This window comes from Oryx dammah, unplaced genomic scaffold (assembly GCF_014754425.2).
Source record: "Oryx dammah isolate SB20612 unplaced genomic scaffold, SCBI_Odam_1.1 HiC_scaffold_26, whole genome shotgun sequence".
NCBI lineage: Eukaryota > Metazoa > Chordata > Mammalia > Artiodactyla > Bovidae > Oryx > Oryx dammah.
Window position 1 is genome coordinate 10,284,618 of NW_024070210.1, and position 18,124 is coordinate 10,302,741.

The 18,124-nt window shown below is 45.2% G+C and overlaps 1 protein-coding gene across 1 annotated transcript in view; it reads left to right on the forward strand.

Moving 5' to 3' along the window:
- STON2 (stonin 2) overlaps positions 1–18,124 on the forward strand; it is a 178,027-nt gene that overhangs the window by 74,929 nt on the left and 84,974 nt on the right. The gene's annotated exons all lie outside the window — the stretch shown is intronic.

Here is an 18,124-nt window from a genome sequence, read left to right on the forward strand (position 1 = left end):
CTCTGGATTGTGGCTTGGGTTTACAACAGTATTGGAAGGACGTTGCCTGTGCTTAGGGTTTAGGCCATTTGGCCCCAGGGATTGCCTTCCTTTGAAAGGGATAGAGTTACTAATGGTTTCTCTGTGGCTGAATTTACCCAGCATGTCTGGCAATATTTGTTTCTCCTTCTCAAAGCTGTCCTTTGGGAATGTGTCTCTGAATCCTTTTTCAAATTTCAGGTAACATTTGTCCTCATGCTGTGTGCTCCTGGGGGTTTCCACAAGTGGAGAGAGTGATCCCTCTTGCAGACTAAAGGGTTCAGACAGGATTTGGTTGGGTATTTGATAATATTGCAAGGAATCCTGGTTTATGATGATCTGTTTTTGAAGAAGCCACAGTTCTTTATCGCATTTTGTTTGCTCTGACATTCTCTCAGTTCTGGTTGGTGCTCTGTGACTGATGTTCTTGGTCTGTGGCTGGAATATGCACCCATCTCCCCCACAGGGGAGCATTTCATGGATGGGAGCGTCTCGTGGATGGGATGTCAGAAGCTGAGGCCGTGCTGGGCTCCCTTCGCCTCTCCTTGCCCCTAATCTCCTGGCCCAGCCTTCCCCTGGAGGAGGAGGCATGCAATGTATTTGCTGAGAGCACACAGACGCTGGAGTCAGACTGCTCAGGTTTGCGTCCTCCTTCGGCCGTTGTGACCTCAGGCAAGATTCTTAATAGCTTTAGGACTCAGTCTCCCCATCTGAAAAATGGCCACAAGAATAGTACTTAGTTCTGGAAATTACTACTCAGTCCAAGTAAGACAGTTTATGTGTAACAATTACACAATGCCTGACACAGAATAAAGGCTCATCGAGGATAATTTCCTCTCTCTCCTGCCCCAGGGTTCTGGTTGCTTAAAAGAAGTAGAGGTGGGCTCCTCACTGCAGGAAGAGTCAAAATTGCTGGACTCAGGTTGATTTTTTTCAGTCTCCTCTTAAGTGAAAATTGCTTTCATTCCTAGAGGTTCAGATAATGAAGATCAGAGTTCTAGGCTGAACTGAACGTTGCTCATTGGTCCCCAAAGCTTATAATTGTGTTCAGTATCTACCTTTTTGTAGAGAAGGCCTCCCCGCTGTCTTTTGGTCGGGGTCCTGGCAGGAAGTGGATGGTGCCCTCAAAGGGGTTCATCTGAAGGGAATTTAATGCCAGGACTGCTTACAGAGGCAGCAAGGACTGCTTACAGAGGCAGCAAGAGCTTAGAGTCACGAGACAGGGGCTATCCCACAGGTTGCAAGAATAGCACCCCTGCCAGGCACTCAGTGGATTGGGGAGTGCGAGGGAAATAACCCCCCCAAACTTGTGCTGGCTCTCCCATCGGCAGACCTCATCAGAAACCAAAGAACATAAGAGCTCGTAGCGGTCAGCCGCCAGACCACGCAGCAGGTGTTGGGGGGTGGAGAATGGCTTTGGGGTGAGGGGTGAGGTGAACAAGTGGAGAATGGGATGGGGCAAGGCTGATGCTCATGGTCCCTCTCCTGTGTGAAGTGGGATCGCGGTGGCCCCGGGTGGGCCTGGCCAGCTTACTTTGGCTCTGTTGCTCTGTACCCCCCACAGCAAGCCTTGCCCCCTCCTTGCCCCCCAGGGCAGCTGTTCTGTAGTGGGTTGGCAGCGTCTCCGGGCAGCCCCCGATTCCCACTGTAATTGTGGAAGAGAGACTCTGTGATCAGCCTACCCCTCTCTTGTCATTTTCTACCAAGGGGATAATTAGGAGGAGGAAGGCAAACATCCCCCAAGTCGACTCACCTTGGTTAACTCTCAGGCTGAGGGCAGAGCTGCAGAGCCGTGTGGGTGTCTGCTCTGGGGTTCGACTTGCCAGTGCAGATGGCACAGGTGGGGACAGGCCAGATCTCCAGTAACACCCTGCCTCCCCAGGGACCCCTTCCGCCAGATGACAGGCACATTGTGTTGTCTTGAGCAGTCAGAGTAGCTCTGTAAGGCCACCAGTTTTACCTGAGTTGATAAACAGAGGGGCCAAGAAATAAAAAATCAGCCTTCTGCCTCAGAAGTCCATGGCAACCCGGGGAAGAGAAAATGCAGAAATGTTCACCGTCCCACAGGCTGCTGTCAAGTGGTGGGTCTGCGTTTTGGTTTTGTTTTATGCACAGGAAAGGTGTTGGTTTTAGCGTGGGATTAGAATGCTTGGTCCTGTGTGCAAACGGAGGCGTGTCGTGCTGCGTTAAGCACACAGCAGGTGTTTAGTACTTGTCTGTTGAATGGCTCCTTGGATGACAGGAGTAGGATTGCAGGTAGTGAGACTCCTGCGTCCCAGACATCTGTATCCCACATGGATCTGAGAGTCCAGCATTTCTCCCAGGTGTCCGTGTGTGTGTGTTAGTTGCTCAGTCATGTCTGACCCTTTGAGACCCCGTCGACTGTAGCCCACCGGGCCCCTCTGTCCATGGAGTTCTCCAGGCAAGAATACTGGAATGGGCTGCCGTTCCCTTCTCAAGGTGATCTTCCCAACCCAGGGACTGAACCCAGGTCTTCCTGCATTGCAGGCAGATTCTTTACCATCTGAGCCACCAGAGAAGCCCAAGCATGTCCCATGCAGCACCCTAAGGAAAACCAGAAGGCTGGACTCTCCGGAGAGTCGTAACATGTATTGGCTTATTAAAGACAGAGTCATAGCATGTATTAGCTTATTAAAGATTTTGAAGAATCCTGGAATGATATATGTTTACATACGGATCTACATGTGTGTGTAATTTATATTTGTGTGTGTATACATGTATACCCAGGCCTCCTTGGTGGCTATGGGGTCACGAGAGAGTTGGGCATGACTTAGCAACCAAACAGGAGAAGGCAATGGCAACCCACTCCAGTACTCTTGCCTGGAAAATCCCATGGACGGAGGAGCCTGGTAGGCTGCAGTCCATGGGGTCGCTAGGAGTGGGACACTACTGAGCGACTTCACTTTCACTTTTCACATTCATACATTGGAGAAGGAAATGGCAACCCACTCCAGTGTTCTTGCCTGGAGAAGCCCAGGGACGGGGGAGTCTGGTGGGTCACACAGAGTTGGACACGACTGAAGTGACTTAGCAGTAGCAGTAGCAACTAAACAGCAGCAATGTATGTATGTACTCACACACCTATGTTTATATATGTATTCAAATAAATTTGGTCTTCTGTTCACCCACAGTGCCTACCTGGTTACCTGGTCAGATCTCAAAGTACAGAAACCCAAACATACATGAATTTGCAAATTTGAGCTGGAAGCACATGCCATTGCTAAAGTGTTGGGAATCCAGAGAAACCAGAAGGAAATACTTGGACAAACTTCTCTGGATTTGCAAAGGTCTCTCTACTTTGTCTCACGCTGTGCTATACCTTTTGGCCTTTTTAAAAATTCTCATTCAATAGACTCAAGACTACATTTTGCCAAACATTCTTTGTATTTAAAGCCCTTGTGGGCTTTAAAATAAATGTAGACCAGATGTTCTTGATTTATTTGCATTTAACTGATCACAGTGGAATTCTGCCAGAGCAGTAGGATATCCCCAGGGATTTTGGACTTCTTCTTTTCTCAGACACAAATGTTTAAGATGGGTAGAAAGCTTTGGACTGGAGAGTTCACTTTTTTTGTGACAAGCATTTCTTAGATGCTCCGAAAGTTTTTCTTTTCAATGACTGGTTAAGGATGATGTGAAAACATCACAGGGGCCGTGTGCCTCTTTGCAGGATGTAACATGTTTCTCTGCTGCCTGCTTTCTCATAATCCTGCTGCTGCTGGTGGAACACTAGGTTCAGGGGCCCAGAGTCCCAGTAAACGGTGATTATCCTTGAGCATGATGGGGCTACAGGGGATGCTGGTTATTCTTTTTTTTTAATTTTTGATTTATTATAAATTTATTTTTGGCTGCTCTGGGTCTTTGTTGCTGCGCACAGACTTTTTCTAGTTGCAGTGAGTGGGGAGCACTCTCTAGTTGTGGCTCTCGGACTCCTCCCGCTTGCAGCATGTGGATCGAATCCGTGACCCCTGCATGAGCAGGCGAACTCTTATCCACTGTGCCATCAGCCAAGTCCACGATTCTGGTTATTCCTAAGGCACATTTGTATTTTATGATTTTCTTTTCACCTTGAATATATTTTGTGTGGAAGACAAAATGAGTTAACTTATTTTAGAAATTCTTTACCCAGCTACAAATATCAGTGATAACTCATATTCCTCTTGAGTATTAGGCTCTAGATTAAAGGACAGTAGAACATACTTTTAAACAAACTACATCTTTTTCTCTTTCATTGAAAGTGAAAGTTGCTCAGTCTTGTCCGACTCTTTGCCAGGATTCTCCAGGCCAGAATACTGGAGTGGGTTGCCATGCCCTCTTCCAGGGGATCTTCCCAACCCAGGGATTAAACCCAAGTCTCCCGCATTGCAGGCGGATTCTTTACCATCTGAGCCACCAGGGAAGCTATCAGGGAAGCCTTTCTCGTTCATTACCAAATATAAATTTGTCCCCATTTCTGTTTTTAGGATGCCCAGGATCCTTGATGTTCTTCTTTTTTAAATTCTTTTTTTGGGGGAGGGTAGAAGTCACATGATATAAAACACATTACTTTAACCATATTTGTTGGTACAGTTCAGTGGCACGACGTTCATTCACATTGTTGTGCAACTCTCAGCGTTATCCATCTCTTGACTTTTTCATCTTCCTAATCTGAGACTCGGTCCCCATTAAGTACGAACTCCCCACCCCCCCACGCTTGGTATCTACCAATGTACTTTCTGACTCTATGAATTTGACTATTCTAAGTGCCATATAAGTAGAATCAGTAGAATCCAACAGTATTTGTGTACACCAAGAAGGCAATGGCACCCCACTCCAGTACTCTTGCCTGGAGAATCCCATGGACGGAGGAGCCTGGTGGGCTGCAGTCCATGGGGTCACACAGAGTCGGACACGACTGAAGCGACTTAGCAGCAGCAGCAGTGGTAAAGAATCTTTATGCCAGTACAGGAGATGTAAGAGATGTGGGTTCAATCCCTGGGTCAGGAAGATCCCCTGGAGGAGGGCATGGCAACCCACTCCAGTGTTCTTGCCTGGAGAATCCTGTGGACACAGGAGCCTGGTGGCCTGCAGTCCATAGGGTTGCACAGGCTTGAACACAACTGCAGCGACTTAGGACGCACTCACACACAGTGTATATTGGAGTGCATTTTTACGATTAACTTAGTATATGGCATACAAACAGATTGTACCTGCTTTTTTTCCCCCTGTGCTATGGTTTGTTTCTATTAGGTTGTATATTTTGGATTTAAATCGGTATTTTAAAATTCTGATGATTGCTTTCTTTGAAAGTTTCTCCAGGGAGGTTCAAAAGTTTCTCAGAAATACAAACTTTTCTTTGAGTAAAACTGGTATTTTACCTGTCATTGCAAATATAGAGAAGAGTAAGATATATGACATCTGTCTATGAAGAATGGATAATCTGCAGACAAATTTTTGCCTTTGAAAGGATTATTATATATAACTTTAAAAATAGTTTTTATCTATAGAGCAACTAGTGTGTGCCAGAAAATAGTTTTTATCTACAAAACATCTAGTATGTCACACACACGTACACACACATTTAATCTTTACAATCTTTTAGATCCGTCTAGTCAAGGCTGTGGTTTTTCCAGTGGTCATGTGTGGATGTGAGAGCTGGACCATAAAGAAAGCTGAGTGCTGAAGAATTGATGCTTTTGAACTGTGGTATTGGAGAAGATTCTTGAGAGTACCTTGGACTGCAAGGAGATCCAACCAGTCCATCCTAAAGGAGATCAGTCCTGGGTGTCCATTGGAAGGACTGATGTTGAAGCTGAAACTCCAATACTTTGGCCAGCTGATACGAAGAGCTGACTCATTTGAAAAGACCCTGATGCTGGGAAAGATTGAGGGCAGGAGGAGAAGGGGATGACAGAGGATGAGATGGCTGGATGGCATCACAGACTCGATGGACATGGGTTTGGGTGGACTCCAGGAGTTGGTGATGGACAGGCGTGCTGTGGTTCAGGGGGTCGTAAAGAGTCAAACACGACTGAGCAACTGAACTGAAGTAGATATTACTATTTCATTTTCTAGATGCAGAAACATGGCTAAAGATATGAAATCATCTGGCCAAAGACACATAACTCTGAAGGGTAGCGTTGGGACTCAATCCCAGTCTCTGTCCTCCGTTTCCCCATCTGGTGCCTGGCAATGAGAGGCTAGTGTTTGTGGATGCAGTGAGTGTGGACAGGGGTTGCAGACAGCCCTCCTGGGGCCTGGCACTGCTTCCTCTACGTCCCAGGGGCTGTGTACAAACCTCCATCTGGGTCGATCCCACTGGATGGCAATGACTTGTTCAGGAGTCCCCACTAGACTGAGACCTTTTTGAAAGGTGGAACCACCTCCTATTCATTTTATATTCCCATAGTGTGCCTGACACATTGAAATTACACAGTGGATCCTCGTAGAATAAATTAACTATTCTGATAAAGGGCTGGAAGGCCTGTGTTCCCAATCCTACTCTCCACTTATCTAGGCTTAAGTGTATTTGCTAATTGAAGTGTAATTTTATAACAGGGAAGAAGTAAAAGAGAACAAATAGTTACAGCTAGTGTGAAAAGATGACTTTTTTCCCCTGTGTTTTCAAATGTTAGACATTTATCCAGTGGTATCCATTAATTTTGTTTTCCAGTTCTTATTTGGATCTTCCCAGGTGGCTCAGTAGTACAGAATCCATTTACCAATGCAGGAGACAAAGGTTCGATCCCTGGGTCAGGAAGATCCCCTGGAGAAGGAAATGACAACCCACTCTAGTATTCTTGCCTGGAGAATCCCGTGGATGGAGGAGCCTGGTGAGCTACCATCCATAGGGTTGCAAGAGTCAGACACAACTTCAGAGACTAAAGAACAACAACAAGGATGTTTTAAATTGTATGTGAATGTATATATGTGCAGTGGGGGGATTCTCTCTCTGGTATCTCAGAATCGCACTTACCCAGAATATGTTAGAGAGTGCAAAGAAGGTGATTTGGGGAACGTCTTTTTGTGATAGTCCTTGTGACTATGGAACCATCTGTGTAAAGCAAAATCTGAGAAGTGGCAGAGTTTTAGATGCTGTGCTCCATACAGATGATCTAAACCAGATCTTTTACAATGACTTGGTAAACAAACAAACAAACAAACAAAAAAAACTGTGACCTCCAACCAGAGATTTTGCAAGTCCCTTGTAGAACTGCTAGTGCACTAGCCCTGAAGAGGAAGTGACATCCGCAATGGCTTTTACTGATTACCTTCTGAGGTGTTCTGTGTAGTGTTGTGATCTTCAGCTTTACAGATGATGACCCCCAGAGGCACACATTCGTTAAGTGACAGGATTCGGATTGATGTCCAGGCTTGTTGACGCGGTGCAGCTCTGCCTGTCCTGTAGCAGAGCTCTCTGCAAGGACCACGTCGCGGCACCCAGTCCTACAGGGCAGAACTTAAGAGGCTGTGTTCTTCCAGTGCCAAACAGATGATCTAAACTAGATGCCACTTAGAATTGAAAGACTCCATGAACTTGGATGGGGCTCCCCTGGTAGCTCAGTGGTAAAGAATCCACCTGCAACGCAGGAGATGCGGGTTTGATCCCTGGGTCGGGAAGATCCCCGGGAGGAGGAAATGGCAACCCACTCCAGTGTTCTTGCCTGGAGAATCCCATGGACGGAGGAGCCTGGTGGGCTGCAGTCCTTGGGGTAGCAGAGAGTCGGACAGGACTGAGCGACTGAGCACATGACCTTGGATAATAGGTTGTTATTGTCTCTCACCTCAAGGGAGGTTAGTAAAAGGAGGCTTTCCTTCATTTATGAGTGCAGGAAGCAAACTGTAGTAGCATTTGCAGTACCTCTTAATCATCCACAGAAATCATAGATGTTTCCGTAGCACAGTATAAGTTTTGACAGATTATCTCAAAGTATCATTTATCTCATTGCAACTTAGAAACCATGGTAGTTATTGACTGGATTAGTGGCTGTATTAATGGTGGTATTAATATTCTATCATCCAGGTAACACACATGGTGGCTTGGACTAGGGCAGTGAACTCGGTTAGTGCCCTGAACTCAGTCAGTGCCCTGTTAGGAACTGAACAGACTCCAAAGACCTTTAGGGGACTCCCCTGGTGCTCCAGTGGTGAAGAATCCACCTGCCAATGCAGGGGACATGAGTTCAGGTCCAGGACCTAAGATCCTCCATGCCACGGGGCATCTGAGCCCATGTACCACACCTACTGAGTCCACTCTAGAGCCCGCGCTCCGTGACAAGAGAAGCCACCGCAGCAAGAATCCCGAGTGCCGCATCTCGGGAGTAGCCCCCTGCTCACTGCAAGTAGAGAAAGCCCACACGCAGCACTAAAGAGCCGGTGCACTGCAACAAAGACCCAGGGCAGCCATAAATAAACAAATTGCAATACTTTTAAAAACAGACGTTTAGTGTTTAGAAGGGACAGAGTCCCCATCACATGGTTTCCCCTGTTACGCTTCAACATGTTCCACCTCCCTGCCTCTACTCTTGATTTTTATCCTAAGTAGCTCATTTCCTCCCCCGCCCATGACAAACCTACTGCTGGTTTAAAATAAAACTCAAGTGATGTTTTTCACACGAAGTCCTTACTTTGTGCTAAGTATGGCTTTCCAACGAAGCCACCCCAAGCGGGTTCTCTCCAAGCTTTACTTCCGGTCCCCGCGTGTCTACCATCTCTTCTACCTTTGGTAGAGGGATCTTTGTATGGAAGTCACTTCCCTACAGGCTCAGGTCCTCCAGGGCAACAAGGATGTTTCCATCTTTGAATCATTCCTGCAGTCTGGTCTCCAGCACAATGGCAGGAATGAAGGAGGCATCCGATGCATGTTTTTCCTTATTTCTCTCCTTTTTTGCCATATTGCATCAGCATTATGCCCTTGCCTACAACCTTAGGGGTGGGGAGGTGGGGAAACTTGCCTCAAAATACTTTGATCCCAGCTCCTCAAGTCTCAGTTCAGTTCAGTTCAGTTGCTCAGTCGTGTCCGACTCTTTGCAACCCCATGAGTCGCAGCACGCCAGGCCTCCCTGTCCATCACCATCTCCCGGAGTTCACTCAGACTCACGTCCATCGAGTCCGTGATGCCATCCAGCCATCTCATCCTTGGTCGTCCCCTTCTCCTCCTGCCCCCAATCCCTCCCAGCATCAGAATCTTTTCCAATGAGTCAACTCTTCGCATAAGGTAGCCAAAGTACTGGAGCTTCAGCTTTAGCATCATTCCTTCCAAAGAAATCCCAGGGTTGATCTCCTTCAGAATGGACTGGTTGGATCTCCTTGCAATCCAAGGGACTCTCAACACCACAGTTCAAAAACATCAATTCTTCGGTGCTCAGCCTTCTTCACAGTCCAACTCTCACATCCATACATGACCACAGGAAAACCCATAGCCTTGACTAGACAGACCTAGTAGGCAAAGTAATGTCTCTGCTTTTGAATATACTATCTAGGTTGGCATAACTTTTCTTCCCAGGAGTAAGTGTCTTTTAATTTCATGGCTGCAGTCACCATCTGCAGTGATTTTGGAGCCCAGAAGAATAAAGTCTAACACTGTTTCCACTGTTTCCCCATCTTTTTCCCATGAAGTGATGGGACCGGATGCCATGATCTTCGTTTTCTGAATGTTGAGCTTTAAGCCAACTTTTTCACTCTCCTCTTTCATTTTCATCAAGAGGCTTTTTAGCTCCTCTTCACTTTCTGCCATAAGGGTGGTGTCATCTGCATATCTGAGGTTATTGATATTTCTCCTGGCAATCTTGATTTCAGCTTGTGTTTCTTCCAGTCCAGCGTTTCTCATGATGTACTCTGCATATAAGTTAAATAAGCAGGGTGACAATATACAGCCTTGACGTACTCCTTTTCCTATTTGGAACCAGTCTGTTGTTCCATGTCCAGTTCTAACTGTCGCTTCCTGACCTGCATACAGATTTCTCAAGAGGCAGGTTAGGTGGTCTGGTATTCCCATCTCTTACAGAATTTTCCATAGTTTATTGTGATCCACACAGGTGATCACAAAGTCAAAGGCTTTGGCATAGTCAATAAAGCAGAAATAGATGTTTTTCTGGAACTCTCTTGCTTTTTTGATGATCCAGTGGATGTTGGCAATTTGATCTCTGGTTCCTCTGCCTTTTCTAAAACCAGCTTGAACATCAGGGAGTTCACGGTTGACGTATTGCTGAAGTCTGGCTTGGAGAATTTTGAGAATTACTTTACTAGCATGTGAGATGAGTGCAATTGTGTGGTAGTTTGAGCATTCTTTGGCATTGCCTTTCTTTGGGATTGGAATGAAAACTGACCTTTTCCAGTCCTGTGGCCACTGCTGAGTTTTCGAAACTTGCTGGCATATTGAGTGCAGCACTTCCACAGCATCATCTTTCAGGATTTGAATGAGCTCAACTGGAATTCCATCACCTCCACTAGCTTTGTTCATAGTGATGTTTCTAAGGCCCACTTGACTTCACATTCCAAGATGTCTGGCTCTAGATTAGTGATCAAATAATCATAATTATCTGGGTCGTGAAGATCTTTTTTGTACAGTTCTTCCGTGTATTCTTGCCACCTCTTCTTAATATCTTCTGCTTCTGTTAGGTCCAGACCATTTCTGTCCTTTATCGAGCCCATTTTTGCATGAAATGTTCCCTTGGTATACCTAATTTTCTTGAAGAGATCTCTAGTCTTTCCTGTTCTGTTGTTTCCCTCTATTTCTTTGCATTGATCGCTGAAGAAGGCTTTCTTATCTCTTCTTGCTATTCTTTGGAACTCTGCATTCAGATGCTTATATCTTTCCTTTTCTCCTTTGCTTTTTGCCTCTTCTTTTCACAGCTATTTGTAAGGCCTCCCCAGACAGCCATTTTGCTTTTTTGCATTTCTTTTCCATGGGGATGGTCTTGATCCCTGTCTCCTGTACACTGTCACCAACCTCATTCCATAGTTCATCAGGCATTCTATCTATCAGATCTAGTCCCTTAAATCTATTTCTCACTTCCACTGTATAATCATAAGGGATTTGATTTAGGTTGTACCTGAATGGTCTAGCGGTTTTCCCTACTTTCTTCAATTTGAATCTGAATTTGGTAATAAGGAGTTCATGATCTGAGCCACAGTCAGCTCCCGGTCTTGTTTTTGTTGACTGTATAGAGCTTCTCCATCTTTGACTGCAAAGAATATAATCAATCTGATTTCGGTGTTGACCATCTGGTGATGTCCATGTGTAGTGTCTTCTCTTGTGTTGTTGGAAGAGGGTGTTTGCTATGACCAGTGCATTTTCTTGGCAAAATTCTATTAGTCTTTGCCCTGCTTCATTCCATATTCCAAGGCCAAATTTGCCTGTTACTCCAGGTGTTTCTTGACTTCCTACTTTTGCATTCCAGTCTCCTATAATGAAAAGGATATCTTTTTTGGGTGTTAGTTCTAAAAGGTCTTGTAGGTCTTCATAAAACCGTTTAACTTCAGTTTCTTCAGCATTACTGGTTGGGGCATAGACTTGGATAACTGTGATATTGAATGGTTTGCCTTGGAGACGAACTGAGATCATTCTGTCATTTTTGAGATTGCATCCAAGTACTGCATTTTGGACTCTTTTGTTGACCATGATGGCTACTCCATTTCTTCTGAGGGATTCCTGCCCGCAGTAGTAGATGTAATGGTCATCTGAGTTAAATTCACCCATTCCAGTCCATTTTAGTTCGCTGATTCCTAGAATGTCGATGTTCAAATTGAGAAAAATATTGGGTTGGCCAAAGAGTCTGTTTGGGTTTTCTGCTAGATGTTCCAGAAAAACCTGAATGAGATTTTTGGCCAACTCACTAGAAGTGAGTTCCTCTGGCCACAAGTTTGAATTAATTTACTCACTATTTTAAATGTAAGCTTTTGGATCCACCTGTGAAGGATGGCATCATCCCCATTAAGTAGCTTCCCAGGTAAGTGATTTAACACCACTAATTTGATTTAAGACAGAAATTGCTCATTAAAGCTCTTGTGCAAACCATTCAACATCTAGCAAAGTCAGGCTTCCAAGAGGGAAAGCTCTGCTTTTTTTCCCGATAATAAGATTTTTAACTAGAACTCAACAAAATAACAGTGGGCATAAAATGCTCAAACCACAGTGGCTGGCACACGGGCCCTCTCCAGGGTGCGTTATTAGCCCTGAGCCTCTGGAAATGGATGTCTTCATGTTTGGTTTGGAATCATAGGGATTGGTTTGGATACTTTAGCCATTAAAGTTAGAAAAAATGTAAGAGATTATTTAGTAGAATTTCTCCCACTTTACAGGCAAGAAAATCAAAGCCTAGAAAGTGTTAGCAACAGAGTCAGGCTTTGTCATTCCCAATCTCTCGCCCATTCTGTGACTCTTTTGAATCCACCTGCCACTGCAGAGGACATGAGTTCGATCCCTGGTCCCGGAGGATCCCACCTGCTCTCGTGCCACAACCACTGAGCCCCTGCCCTAGAGCCTGAGAAGAGAAGCCAAGACAAGGAGAAGCCTGAGTACTGCACCTGGAGGGTGACCCCAGCTCGCTGCAGCTAGAGGAGGTCCATACGCAGCTACAGAGACCCAGGACAGCCAAAAATAAACAAATAAAATTTAAAAAAATTCTAAGAGACTGGCCAGGTGTAACGGATTATTTTTCCTTTTATTTCTCTCTGAATGTTTCATCTCTTCCCTCACACCCTCCTTCCCTCCCTTCTTTTCTTCCTTTTCCTAAATTAAACAGTGAACCCTTCTTTCTTGAGGCTTCAGTTCACTCCTGAAAATTTAAACCCTGTGGAATGAGTGGAGATGGAAGCCCTGAGATCCAAGAAGGTGATTTTTCCCTTAATGGGAAGTTTGACACCTTAATGGGCTGTGACCATAGGAGGTCTCTTGACTCCCAAGCAAAGACGTCCTGGTGCTGAGGTGTTCGGGTGGAACATGGTCTGGTCTCTGTGATTCATCTTGGGGGCTCTTTGGCAATAAGCTGCCGGCTGTCTTCTCTTTGAGATCTTCTTACAGATCTGTTCCCCGCAACCTGACTTTGCCTTGAGGCCATCTCTTCCTTCCATTTCTCAGAGCTTAGAAAAGCCCCTGGTTAATGTTAAGATGGGGCTTCCCTGATAGCTCAGTTGGTAAAGAATCTGCCTGCAATGCAGGAGACCCCATTTCAATTCCTGGGTTGAGAAGATCCTCTGGAGAAGGGATAGGCTACCCACTCCAGTATTCTGGGGCTTCCCTTGTGGCTTGGCTAGTAAAGAATCCATCTGCAATGCGGGAGACCTGGGCCCGATCCCTGGGTTGGGAAGATCCCCTGGAGAAGGGAAAGGCTACCCACTCCAGTATTCTGGCCTGGAGAATTCCATGGACTGTATAGTCCATGGGGTTGCAAAGAGTTGGACACAACTCTTAGTTAGAATAGACTTTCTTCAAAAAATGGGACTTAATTTTTCATGTTCATTTCAAGGGAGACAGTGAGTTTGCAACATAGCTTGGGTCAAGTGAGGAGATGGATGATACTGCTGTAAAAGGGCAGCTGTCCTTGGGAGAATTCACATCTGCCATGAGCTTCCAGAACAAATTCCTGTCACCACCCTGTTGTTCATTTGGAAACACAGAGACGTGCTCTACACGGTGTTATAAACAGCTGCAAGATGTCAGCTCTTGCCAGTGGCAGCCTCAGGGTGTGCATCGGCTGTCGAATGGACACATGGCTTTTCCTTAGTCTTGGGTAGGGGGCCAGGCCTGTTGGTTTACTGGGGTTGTCATGACGCAGTTACCACATACTGGGCAGCTTCAACGACAGACATTTGTTTCCTCACAATTCCAGAGCTTAGATGTCCAGAATCAGCAGAGCTGGTTCCTTCTGAAGCCTCTCTCCTGTTCCTCACATGGTGTTGCCTGTGTGTGTGTGTGTGTGTGTGTGTGTGTGTGTGTTTGTGTGTGTCTGGGTCCTGATCTCTTCTTGTAAGGATGTTTATACTGGATTAGGACCCATCCTAATGACCTCATTTTAGCCTAGCTACTCCTTTAAAGGTGGTGCTAGTCGTAAAGAACTTGCCTGCCGATGCAAGAGACATAAGAGACGTGGGTTCAATCCTTGGGTCGGGAAGATCCCCGGGAGGAGGAAATGGCAACCCACTCCAGTATTCTTGCCTGGAGAATCCCATGGAAGAGGAGCCTGGCGGGCTACAGTCCGTGGGGTTGTGAGATTTGGACATGACTGAGTGACTTAACTTGCATATACACGCCTCTTTAAAAGCTCTGTCTCCAAAAGAGGTCACATACTGAGGTACTCGGGTTAGGATTTCAACATATGAATGTTGAGGAGGATATATAATTCAGGCCATAACACTAAGCAAGCACAGTCTAGAAGTCCTCTCCCTGCCCTGCCCAAGGCAGGCAGATTGACTTCATGAACCTGTCCTGTATCGTCTTCCTGGAGTCATTACCGCCCATGATACTTGATATGGAAACTGCATTTTGGGGTCCGACACTCCACTTAGGGCCCACTTCCCATAGTTACAGTGAAGAGAAAGGAGTTTATGCTTCATAAAGCCCTCAGTCAACCTTTTTTCCTGCTTACCTGTTGAATGGCTTGCTCGTTCACGAAGGGGTTGGTTTACTCTGCTGGGCTCATTGGCTTACATGCCGACTCAGAAGTAAATATAATAGTTCACAAAAGAAGAAGTGCAGACGTTATACAAAATTGATGATTCCTATAATCAGTTGTGCAGATCAACAATGATGTCCATCAGCTTGGTAAAGTTCAGATGATTGGAAGTATCTAGTGTTGGCAGTGGAGAGCTGGGAATTTGCGTACAAGGATCGCAGAAAAACCTTTCTGGAGGGCATTCTTGCTATTGGTGTCAATTTAAATGTCACTCTTTAACAGTTAGTTATCACCAGGAAATAATTCAATATGTGCCTGTATGTGCAAAGGAGCACCATTTGTATTAGCCAAAGCAAACAAAGCCCAAATGTCAATGTGAAATGCTATGCAGGCATGGGAAGTGTTCCAGTTATATTTATTGAAAAAGACAGGCTAGAGAATAGAATGTATAATTATTTTGTTATACTGGTCTATATATGTATATGTTAGTCTCTCAGTCGTGTCCAACTCTTTGCAATCCCGTGGACTGTAGCCCATCAGACTCCTCTGTCCCTGGAATTCTCCAGGCAAGAATACTGGAGTGGATTGCTATGCCCTTCTCCAGGGGATCTTTCCAACCCAGGAATCAAACCCAGGTCACCTGTATTGTAGGCAGATTCTTTGCCAACTGTGCTACCACAGAAGCCCCAGTCTATATATATATATATACTTTTGCTACATTTGTGTGTGGCAGATAGATGGGGAAACAGTGGAGAATTTATTTTCTGGGCCTCCAAAATCACTGCAGATGGTGACTGCAGCCATGAAATTAAAAGACACTTACTCCTTGGAAGGAAAGTTATGACCGACCTAGAGAGCATATTGAAAAGCAGAGACATTACTTTGCCATCAAAGGTCCGTCTAGTCAAGGCTATGGTTTTTCCAGTGGTCATGTATGGATGTGAGAGGTGGACTATAAAGACAGCTGAGCACCGAAGAACTGACGCTTTTGAACTGTGGTGTTGGAGAAGACTCTTGAGAGTCCCTTAGACTGCAAGAAGACCCAACCAGTCCATCCTAAAGGAGATCAGTCTTGGGTGTTCTTTGGAAGGACTGATGCTGAAGCTGAAACTCCAATACTTTGGCCACTTTATGCGAAGAGTTGACTCATTTGAAAAGACCCTGATGCTGGGAGGGATTGGGGGCAGGAGGAGAAGGGGATGACAGAGAATGAGATGGTTGGATGGCATCACCAACTCAATGGACATGAGTTTGAGTGAACTCTGGGAGTTGGTGATGGACAGGGAGGCCTGGTGTGCTGTGATTTATGGGGCCGCAAAGAGTTGGACATGACTGAGCGACTGAACTGAACTGACTGATGTGTATGTATATTTCTACTTATATAGAAAAAATATTGGTGGGATATATCCCAAACTGCTAATATTGGTTATATTGGGGTAGTGGACTTTTCATTCCTTACTACATTTATTTCTGGAGGACCTAGATTATAATAACCATGGATAATTCTAAAATTCAGAAAAAAATAAGAATGAAAATACTTCCATTTAGAAAATTAGACACATTACTGGAGCATTTTAAAATTTCTTTTATGATATGTGTGTTCGTTTGGAGGCTGGTTTTATGAGGGGTTGCATGCTAGCCTCTTTTGCTTTGGACAGGAGGCTAGAATTTCAGGTTTTGCTGTCACGCGCTTGTGTTTGATTTCCCACTAGCATAATGCTAGTTGCTTATTCTTTGCAGGAAGTAAATATAGTGTAATGGAAAGCAATAATCTTCTGAGTTTGACAGGTCAAACATCAATTCTGCTGCTTTCTGCTCTGTGACATCCAGCAGATTCTTTAACCTCAGTGACCTTTAGTTTCCTCAACAGTAGAATGGAAATAATAATGATAACTCTGAGCTTGCAGGTTTATTCTGAAGGTTCCATGAGATCTGGAACAGAAAGTTTCTGGAATAAAATAAGGAATAGTTACTATGATGGTAGCAATATCAGGTGGTTCTCAGAATTCCTCTTGTTTTAGATCTAGGACTGAGTTTCCGGGAGGAAAATTCTTTCATGTTTTGGAAAAACGGCTAAATGGAACCCCAAAGAAGTCCCACTTTATGTCCCTAGCTAATTTGTGTGAACTGCCTTTAGAGAAAGGAAGTTTCTTTTATTTGTTCTGTTCTTACTGACTGAAGGGTGGGCTTATCAGCATGCTTGGGGAAGCCACTTGTGTCTATGGCATTTTCCTGCAGAATTAGAATCAGGAAGAGAAAGCTTTCCTGAAAAAAGGCGGGAGGGTAGGCGGGGTGAGAGAGACGGCTGGATGGGGCAGGGAGCCAATGCCAGGGTTACTTTCATGAGGGGCCTCCCCCTCCTCCTCTTCAGGGTTGGTTTGTTTGTACAAATTGGTTGCCTCAAGCAACACATTATTAGTTTGAGCCAGAATGTATCCCGGGAGACTTGCTGCTTTCCTTTTGCCAAGTAATTGTCCTTTTCCCAAAGAGGATGCTGGGATTGTGGGGGCATTTTCCACTTTGGCATATCTCAGTCCCCCCTTCCCACCTCCCTTACACTGAATGTCTGCTTCTGGCAAGGCATTAAGCATTGAGAAAGCAACCAGTTGTAAGCTGTTAATCCTTGTTTTCAACCCCTGGGTTTTGCTCACCTTCTTTGAACCCTCAGTACTGGTGTCTGGTGTCATTGGAGAAGACCCTGAACCTGGGGAAGATTGAAAGCAAAAGGAGAAGGGGGTGGCAGATGATGAGATGGTTAGATAGCATCATCGACTCAACAGACCTGAATTTGAGCAAAGTCCGAGAGGTAGTGGAGGACAGAGAAGCCTAGCTTGCTGCAGTCCATGGGGTTACAAAGAGTCAGACATGACTTAGAGACTGAACAACAGCAATTAGCAACAACAACTGGTGTCCAAAGAAAGAAGATTATACAGGCAGACCTTGGATATATTTCAGGTTCCTTTCCGGACCACCACAGTAAAGCGAGTATTGCAATAAAGTGGATCATGCAAATTTGTTGGTCCCCTAGTATATGTAAACGTTATAGTCACACTATACTAGAGTCTGTTTTGTGTGCAATCGCATTATGTCTAAAAAGCAAGATGGATACCTTAATTAAAAAAATACTTTTGGGGGACTCCCCTGGTGGTCCAGTGGTTAATGCTCCCAATGCAGGGGGCCTGGCTTCGATCCCTGGTCAGGGAACTGGATGCCACGTGTTGCAACTAAAGATTCTGCATGCTTCAAGGAAGACTGAAGATCCCGCACGCCACACCTGAGACCTGGTGCAGCCAGCTTAATAAAGATAAACAAAAATTTCAAAAACACTTTATTGCTAAAAAATGCTAATCAACACCTGAGCCTTCACAAACTGTCATCTTTTTGCTGGTGGAGGGTCTTGCCTCCATGGTTGACTGGAGGTCGGGGTGGCCCTGGCAACTTCTTAAAATAAGACAGAGATGGCGTTTACCACATTGATTGACTCTTCCTTT